The sequence below is a fragment of the Haemorhous mexicanus genome, chromosome 16 (assembly GCF_027477595.1).
Source record: "Haemorhous mexicanus isolate bHaeMex1 chromosome 16, bHaeMex1.pri, whole genome shotgun sequence".
Taxonomy (NCBI): Eukaryota; Metazoa; Chordata; class Aves; order Passeriformes; family Fringillidae; genus Haemorhous; species Haemorhous mexicanus.
Window position 1 is genome coordinate 10417510 of NC_082356.1, and position 9229 is coordinate 10426738.

Genomic DNA, 9229 nt, shown 5'->3' on the forward strand with positions numbered 1-9229 from the left:
AATCCATGTCATTGCACGCCTCCTTCAGTCATTACCTACCTCTACTACTAACACATTCTCTAGGAGAGGGGAGGTTATATATATATATATATATATATATAAAAAAAATATCCACCATTTGGGGTAGATCAGTAAATCAGTTCCCACAGCCATACAATCCTGAGCATTTCATGCACCCAAATATTAAAATTACAGGTTTGAATGTCTAGCAATTACAAATTACTTCAACTTCTTTTTCTAGCTTATAGAAAATCTGGGTTTACAGGAAACTAGAATACTTCCTACAATACAGATGCCTCCATTCTCTGCACATCTGTAACTCAGGCTGATCTACAATACTGATAAATGTTGCAGGTTGTCGTTTCACACAAATTCAACGTTTTTTCCTAGGTTTTTTGCTCACATTGAACTTATCTTAAGGCTTTACTTTTGCTTGCTCCTCAAACTCTGGAAAGATGTGATTAGTTTTATCCCATTTCGGTAAGTAGGCCAACCTCATCATGCTGTTTTTCAATTGAGTTTATTCTCTGTAAAATTACTTTTGCTTTCTTCCAGCTATCTTGCAGACATCTTTTTCTGACTTGCATATCCAATTCTTCTGCACTGTTCACATTTAATGAGTTATCATATCATTTCAGAGCAACTGTTCAGCTTTATAAAATATAAAACAACATTAATAAATAAAATTTTATCATGTAAACACAACATTTAAGAAGCATTTATTACATTTTTGTATGCTAAGGGACAGCCCCAATAATTTAATGCAAAATTACAATTTTTATAAAACTATGATTTCTACATAAATGTTAACACACATGAAATATAAGCTGCTGTTACAAAAGGTGAACTTGCAATTAGAGTTCCTACAAACTGTTTCCACAATGATGCTGTGAAAGAAAAAAAAGCTTTTTCATTGAATTAACTCTGGGTTCTTCACCAGTACGAGTCACTGCTTTTTTAAAAAAACAACTCCATAGTAATGGACACTACAAATCTCCACACCTCCCTAATCTGACACAAACCTCTCTGTTGTGCTTGCAGCACAGAAATGGAGATACAGGTTTGTTTTTTCCTAATTAGCAACTGCACACCCTCCACACTCTAGAGATTAGAGGACAAGGTCTCTCTGCTTCATGGGAGGAATTGTACAGATAATTTATAAAAAACTGAAACGGGGCCCAAAAATACATCCTACTTTAGGAAAAAAAGATCAAGATTTCTTCAGATTGGAAATCAGTGCAGACACAATGATTTCAGGCTTGATTATCTCCTGGTTTATCCTCTCCCACTAGTGGTACATCCCCAGGAAGAAAGTATCCCCTGGGTGTTAAATGACAATGTTGATCTTTTCCACACATATTAGAGATGGGAAAGCTTTAAGAACTGGCCCTACATGGAGAGGTTTCACAAATGCATTTTTTCAACACTCTTGGAATTTTTTTACTTCTTTTTTATTTTTGCCTAAGTCAGTTCTTGATGACAAATAGGCAATTTCTGTGCAGAAAACAAAGATATTTTGGAGTACACAGAATTACAAAAAAAGCTGCCACAAAAGTTAAAATCACTTGGGGAATCAGCAGAACACAGAGATGGAAACAATCCCTCTGCTTTTTAAAGCAGTCACAGCAAGCTTACTCATTTGTTTGCAGCTCTGCAGCACAAAAGTAGCAGCTTTGACGAGCTCCTCGTCCTGAGATTCTGTCAATACCTGAATCATGAGTGGCAGACCATTGTTCTGAGGCAGCTCACACTGGTTCTCTTCTAGAACAAGACATGGTAAAGGAAAGGTTTGGTTTCAGCCCCACACACCTTCACCTTACAGTCATTGTAGGGGCCAATACTGGCAACTCTCTGCAAGTTTCTGCAGAAAGAGAGATTTTCATTCCAGACCCGAGCCTGCTGCAGTGACAGCAGGAGAGCTTTACATCCCACAGGATGATGTGACCAGAACTCAGGTTGCTGTAAGAAAACTGAAGGACTGAGACCACTTATTCGATGGAGTTCCAAGCTCATTTAATTGTGGCCTAAAACATTTGAATAATGACTCCTGTATTTCTTCTCTTCCATGACCTGCTCTTGGAGTAGATAGGAAACATTTCTGTGAGGCCTGGGATGCAGAAATATCAAAATCTCAAGGTTTCTATTTAGCAAAATAAAATTAGTAGCTTAAGCCTGGTCTAGCCAATCTGTTCCTCCTCATTTCTTCTGTCATTGGCTGAATTTTTATTGTGATCTCATTCACATACGGAATCATATAACTGGTAACTTGCTAAACATTATTCTTTCTTCTTTAAACTTAAAAAAAAAAGGAAATAAAAACTTTTAACATTTTTATTTTGACAGTGTTGACATTTGAAGAGAAACCTTTTTTCTGTTGAAATAATTTTTAAATAATTTTTCTATTCAAAAGACATTTTCCATTAATTCTTGTTTCACTAATTCTTCATGAAAAATGTCTGTTCAAATAAATTTGTGACCTCTTGAGCTAATTATTGAACATGTTATTGGCACTCAGAGGATAAAAATCAACCTTTTTGAACAAAAGGCCTTTTTCTTGTTTCTCTGAACATACATGAGAAAAAACAGAAGTACAAATGAATTTCCCTTTCTCTTTGCTTGCACTACCACAAAATACCAACTGAAGTGCTGTATTTGTACCAGATATGCTTGGGCAAGCCCTGAGGAACATGACAAAACCATTTCAGAGCTACCAACTGCTTCTGTGTCTTGAAACCAATGCTCTTACATGGCTTTTACAAATATCCCTGGCCTTGTAAGCAGTGGAGAGAAGCTGTATGTGCCAAGGACCATGAAAAGGGTGCTCAAGATAACCCATTTAGGGTTGTAGGTAGGATTGTAGTAGGATTGCTAGGTCTGGATTGTAGTAGCTTTCAGGTCTGGATTAATTATTCCCTGTGACACCTAAGCCCAGCTCTGCATTCTAGCAATATTAGTCTACTTTTCAAAGCTACTAAAGACACTTCCTGCTAACAAGCTTTAAAATTTAAAGATGGAACATTCTAGAAAACTTTTTGTCCAAATACTGACATTGTATTATTTAACTGAACTCTCTCATGTTCCAGTCTTGATGAAGTGACACCACAGGAGGAGTCAGTGGATGAGAATTTAGGAAAAGCTGACAGACAGGAAAAAGAAAAAGCAAATCTTACCACAAACTTCAGTACAGTGTCCAATTGTTAGAACAATACTGATTTTTTTCTCCTGTGCTCAGTGTCTCATTGGACAGCAGCTTCAGCAGCTCTGACACAGTGGGATACTTTGCCAAGACAACACTCATGGCAGCTGTTGGTTAAAACGATTGGAAGGAAAAGAAAGTCGATTGTGAGTGTACAGGAATTATCCAAGGATCAAATGCTGGGTTTGGAGGGAACTGTACAGAGCCCTCAAAGCCTTGGGCCTGCTCAGCCCTGCCCTGCTCCACCTTGAACAGCTCAGATTACCCCACCCCTCCTGTGCTGCTCCCAAATCCAGTCCTGCCCATCCTCCCAGCCTGTGCTCCACGGAGAGGAGGCAGAAGATCTGATGAATGAGGAGGGCTTTGCACTGTGCAGCTTCTGGAGATCCCTGCTGAGTTTCTCCATGTCCGTGATCAGCTCCAGCATGGAGCCAGAGAGAGTTGAAAAAGCTTTGACACGCAGAGTATCTGCCATAAAAAGAGCAGGGGGCAAGCCCTTCCTGGCACTGGCAACACCACTGCTAGAGCATCCACGCTGAGGCCCAGTCCTGTCACACCCAACTGAGCTGAAACTACCCTCACAACTAGTGCAGGCTGATGCTTTTCAACTTTTGGCAACTTCCATTTGAAGCTCTTATGGCAGAAGTGTGAGATACAGCCACCATGGCCACAGCACAGGCTCGTCAGGATCACAGGTTTCTGCAAACCTTCTGTGGAAAACACAAAACCTCATCAGGAGAGCAGTACCCGGCCAGCAAACCAGAGCAGAGTGTGCTGTGCAGAAACACCACGTCCGTTCAGCTCCACCTCTAAATGACTAAAGCTTCCTAAAGCTACACAATTTATTATTCAGCCATAGGCACAACTCCAGGATCCAAACTGACTGGTCAAATCCAGGCCCAGAGCTCAGCTTTACTTACCCAGCACGGGCTGGAGCATCTCAGTTTTAATTTTCAGTTGGGTTTAAATTTCACTGCATTTATTTGAGCAACGATGGGACAGTAATCCACCTCAGATGAACTGAATCACTCCCCACTTACACCTCTGAGTTTTAAAAAGCATTGCAACATCCACTGGGATGTGGAGAACTTAACTGCCTTTAAGCATTCATTTCAGCAACTTTTCCACCAGCACAAGACTTTAAAAATAGCATTTTAAAGTTGCCACAGATCAAAAATGTCTTTCCACTCACAGTTAGTAGCATTACAGGCATCCAGAGTCTTTGTTACTACCACTGCAAGTCTCATGCTGGAGTGACACAAACAGGAATCAGGCACAAGCTCAAGGAGAACTTTGGCTAATGTATCCAATCCTCCAATAGAAACAAAAGAATTCTGCACATCTGCTCAGTGGAAAAAAGAAAAAATGTGATTTAAGCAACAGAGTCTGCAAATTCTTTTAGCATTTCACCAAGTAAGTCCATCAGAGTTTTTCTGTGCATGTGTCAGTCATTATAATTCTTCTACAACAGAAGCTGGAGATACATTAATCTCAAGAAATGCAGTAACTGCATATAAAATAGTTCCAGGAAAACATGACCCTGATATGTGCACACAAATGGCAAACATCATGCCTGAGTTCTACCTAAGTCATTGTTTTCAGCCATGTCACAAGGACTTTTTTTTGGACACACTTTTAATCAGAGCAGCTCCCAGCAGTTTCACTGACCCTATCAAATGTAAGCAGACTGTGGCTCTTTCTGGACTTGAGCACAGCGCAGTGTAAGTAAAGATGGTGGAGTACAGTGGTCAGAGTAAAAGTGGGAAGAACAGCAAATGACTCTGTAGAGATTGACAAGAAAGAAAAACCCATTTAGCTCTCGAATTAAACTTCCTTTTATCAAATGCAAAGCTGTGTAAAGCTTGAGCTGCACTTCCAGTTGTTTGCAACTGTGAGACCAAGAAATGAACAGATGGGACGAACTATCTCAGGCTCTGTGCAACTCTCGAGCCACCCTTTGGCATAGGAAAAAACCCCACAGCAAATGTTCTGATTATCTTCTAGAAAAGTAAAAACAAATTACCCCAAATCAAAACACAATGAAATAAACTTCAGCTGAACAGTAAAAATGAAACCAAAGTGTTACTGATTAGGAGAATATCTCTGAACTTCTACCACAATTTCCAGAGAAACACTTCCCATTCTGGGGGTTGTTGACACAGGCACAGAGAGTGCTGCACACTGAGGACCAGAGCTGATGGCAGGGATCAGTGTTTTCAGCTGACAGATTCTTCTCAGATGTGGAGAGGGTTGTTCTGTTAAGGACAATTAAAACAAGTCCCAGACAGTCAAGGAAACATAGCTGCTAACCAGCCTACTATTTGTCTGTTTGAATTGCAACCCTGTTCACCTGAACAACTGCAGCAGCAGGCTGATGCAGCCTGTGTCTCTGACATGGGTTTGCCCATTTTCTAAAAGAGAACACACACAAGACTCCAGAGACAAATGCAACTGCAGACAAAATCTTAACAGCAAGTTGAATTTACATACATACATTCCCTTTCCTAAGCACATATCCTCCCCACAAGGAAATACAAAATCATATCAACATATTGGTAAATAACCTTCCTATGTCTCTCTCTTTCTAGACACTCTCAGAAACTATGGGTTTGCATTTGCAAACTCTCTTTTTTGAACTAAACCACATTCTGCTGTTTAAGGAAATCCCAGTGAGCAATGACCTACTTCGACAATTCAGGTTCGGTTACATGCAAACATTCATCTTTATAAATTCACTTCACCACAACATTGCTTATTGCATGTTCCAAATTTTGGACTGCAGATTGCCAAATAGAAAAGGACTGTTGTCATAACACAGAAAAAAAACCAATTTACCATTATTTGACACCAGTACTAAGATGACAGAAACAGACATTCTTTTCAAGTTCACATCAGAATCCTTTTTAATTCAAAATAAAATGAGTTCTTCAAGCAATGCAGAAGTACACAAAGTCTGTGGACAAGACACTGAAAACAAAAAGTGAAAACCATTAAGTCCTAAAGTAAGCTACTTATCAACCATTAAGTCCTAAAGTAAGCTACTTATCAATAACTTAAATTATTAAGTTTCAATTGTGGCCACTATGTGGGGAGCAGAGACAGGGCAGGACTATGAAGTGCCTGAGGGCTTCCCCCTGCAGTGAGTTCTACACCAAGCAGGACCCTGGCAAGCTTTGGAACAATCCAGGAGTCACTGAACACTTGCTGCTGAGGGACAGGGGGAGTGCAGCTGTCTGGTAACTTAAAGACACCCTGTGTGCACAAGTCAGCAAGGCACAGATCAAATCTGGGGATGGACAGGGCAACTGGGGCACCTTCCCTGCCCTTGCTCCAACTGACAATCTGGTAGTCCCATTTTGTGAGACCAAAAGAAAATGGAGACAAAGCAGGAGCACAAGTAATGACAGGGGTCATAGCGCACTCAGAAATACAAACAGTGTTATTTTTATTGCCATTACTCTCTAGAATAATCCCCAATGTAAATAAAGCTGCTTCCTTTACAATGCAATGAGCACTCGACTTGGCAAGGTCATTTTTAAACATCAAACCACCAATTTCTCCAAAGTATTCGCTCGCTTCACCTACAAGAGGAAAAAAGAACAGAAACTTTTGCTTCTGTTTCTCTGCAAAATGAAAGGCTTCTAAGATTTTCCAACATCTCAAGCCTCATGTCCTTTAGACATTCTTACAGTGCCCACCAGTTCCTTGGCATATATGGGGAACATTAATGCCTGCACTGTTTCTAAGGAAAAGCCTTTCTTACTGTTTTGTTGGCAAATGGAATAGACAGTGACCACAGCCTCCTGCTGAGACAGAGGGCAGTCCAACTGAGATTTAAGGCATTCCAGCAGTAAGGTCAGTAAGGTTTAAATATCTAGGAGCAAACACAAAAAACTTCATTAAAATTGTTATCTTTTCTATCTATTAATCTAGTCAGTATTAGAATAAACCTGTGAAAATGCAGTATGTAGGGGTATTTAAAAAAGGGGGGGAAGTGAGCCAAAATGGAGCTACATCACTTCTATTCAGCCACAAACAACAAACCTAGAAATATTTCTGTCCATCCTTTGTTATTTGAGCATGAGTTCCTTTGCAGAGTAACGGCCTCCTTTTAATATTTCTGGCCTTTCATTACTAGTAACTCTTAGTAAGTCTGATGTAAACTACTAAATGTTACATTCACAGTTGCAAGGTGCATTAAGTGTAAATAATACACAGCCATTAAAGTATTCAGAGTGCAAATAAAATTGAGAGTGCAGTTGAAAATCTGTGGAGTAGTAAGGAAAGAGTCCAAGAGCACAAGGCTGCTCCGTGGTACTGAGGTACAGGAGACATAAACCATGCAGCACAGCAGCAGAGCCCTCAGTCAGGTGGGTGGAGATGTAACACAAAATATTCTCTGGGCACCTACACACAACCCTAGGTGGGAAAACAGACTTGGAAAATCTGCTTCTTAGTCTTTGGGGTATCATTAAAAGACTTAGTTGATAATTATTTCTAACAGTGACAGAAGGTATTGTTAACAGTAAACCTTTACAAGGTCTGAGGGTTCTTAAAGAAGTTAAAATACAATGAAAATGTGGATAAATATTAGCAAATTAAAAACAAAAAAAGTGAATTTGTGGTGGTGTATTTTACTATGTGTTTAGGTTTGGCATTGGATTTACCCTTTGCATATCCAATACAGTATCCAAAATGTGGAAACTAGGAAAAAGCATGTTCTCCCAACTGCTCACCACCCCACAACAGGCCTATCTCAGTGGTCTACTAAAACATTGTAAAATTGATGCAAATTATAATGACAAATTATATTAGATTATTTTACCACACTGATTTATCTGCACCTTTTGAGTGTTCATTTTTGTTTTATCTCTGTTCTTGTTCTACAACAGCAAGGAAAAAGTTTTTTCAGTTCTGTTCAGATTAGCAGTGTTTATAATATATGCAGTAGAAATGACATCATTTTTCTAAAATGCAATTTCCCAGTTTTCTGCTTTTACTTTGTCATCTCTCACACACACAGTTGAATGTATTGTTGTATTGCAGAGTTTTCCTTTGGAAATACAGTCTTTTATGACAGCCCTGCATTTGTAACCACCAGGTGATCATCTTTTGAGAGTGGACATTCTGCAGAAATCAGGTCATTCCATGTTACCCCTGAGGGGCACTGTCAGTAAAGAACATCCCCTGCTCTGTGTCACTGACCACAACAAAGCTGATCCAAATTTCCTTACAAGAGTGGCCACCTTTGCCATCAGCCAACAACTGGCACTAAGACCAAGTCATGTTACTTAGGGGATGGACACTCTAAAACATTCGGCCTCCTGCTGCTCAAGGAGCCACCAAACCATCAGCATTGTTCTGGCAGCACTGATCAAACCCAGGGCAGTGAGCACAGAGACGTGTTCCTTACAGTGAGAACTCATTGAAATTCCCCAAAGACATTGCCACATTCCATGAACCATGCAACCCACAAAACCCCACAGCATTGCTTCTTCACAAACCCCACGGGGCAGCCTCTGAGAGCAGAGCAGCAGAGTGACATTCAGCTTTGGAGGCACAAAGATGCTCCCTCAAACATGCCCCAAGTCCCAAACAGAGAAGGTTGATGCAAGCATCACAGTAACCTCTTACAATTTCTCCAAAAATGACTTGGCTCCAGGTAGAAACTTTAAATCAGTGGCAAATGCAGCTTAAGAATGAATTCATTTTCCTTCTCCAAGTGGAGCAAAGGCTCAAAGCAAAATCATTGTCATCCTAATGAAGACAGCCAGCCCTGCTTTCTCTTGGGAGTTACTGACTGCCCCCATTCCTTTGCTGCTTCCCTTACACAGCGAGAATTGAGAGTGGTCATCTCCCTGCAGCCTTTCAGAAGTGATAACAGACATGCATTTCATTTTCCTGCAAATCCTACCCTGCCACAACAAGGAAAAGCTTGCCAGCCTTCCTCACCTCTTTTTGTTCTACTGCCACCACCCTGCCAGCCTAAGAAAAAACACAACTCACCCAAACAAAAGGAAGGCTGTAAAAATG

The 9229-nt window shown here is 40.3% G+C and overlaps 1 pseudogene; it reads right to left on the reverse strand.

Moving 5' to 3' along the window:
• Positions 1-1367: 1367 nt before the first annotated feature.
• On the reverse strand, positions 1368-8055 carry LOC132334743 (telomere repeats-binding bouquet formation protein 1-like; annotated as a pseudogene).
• Positions 8056-9229: the final 1174 nt, after the last annotated feature.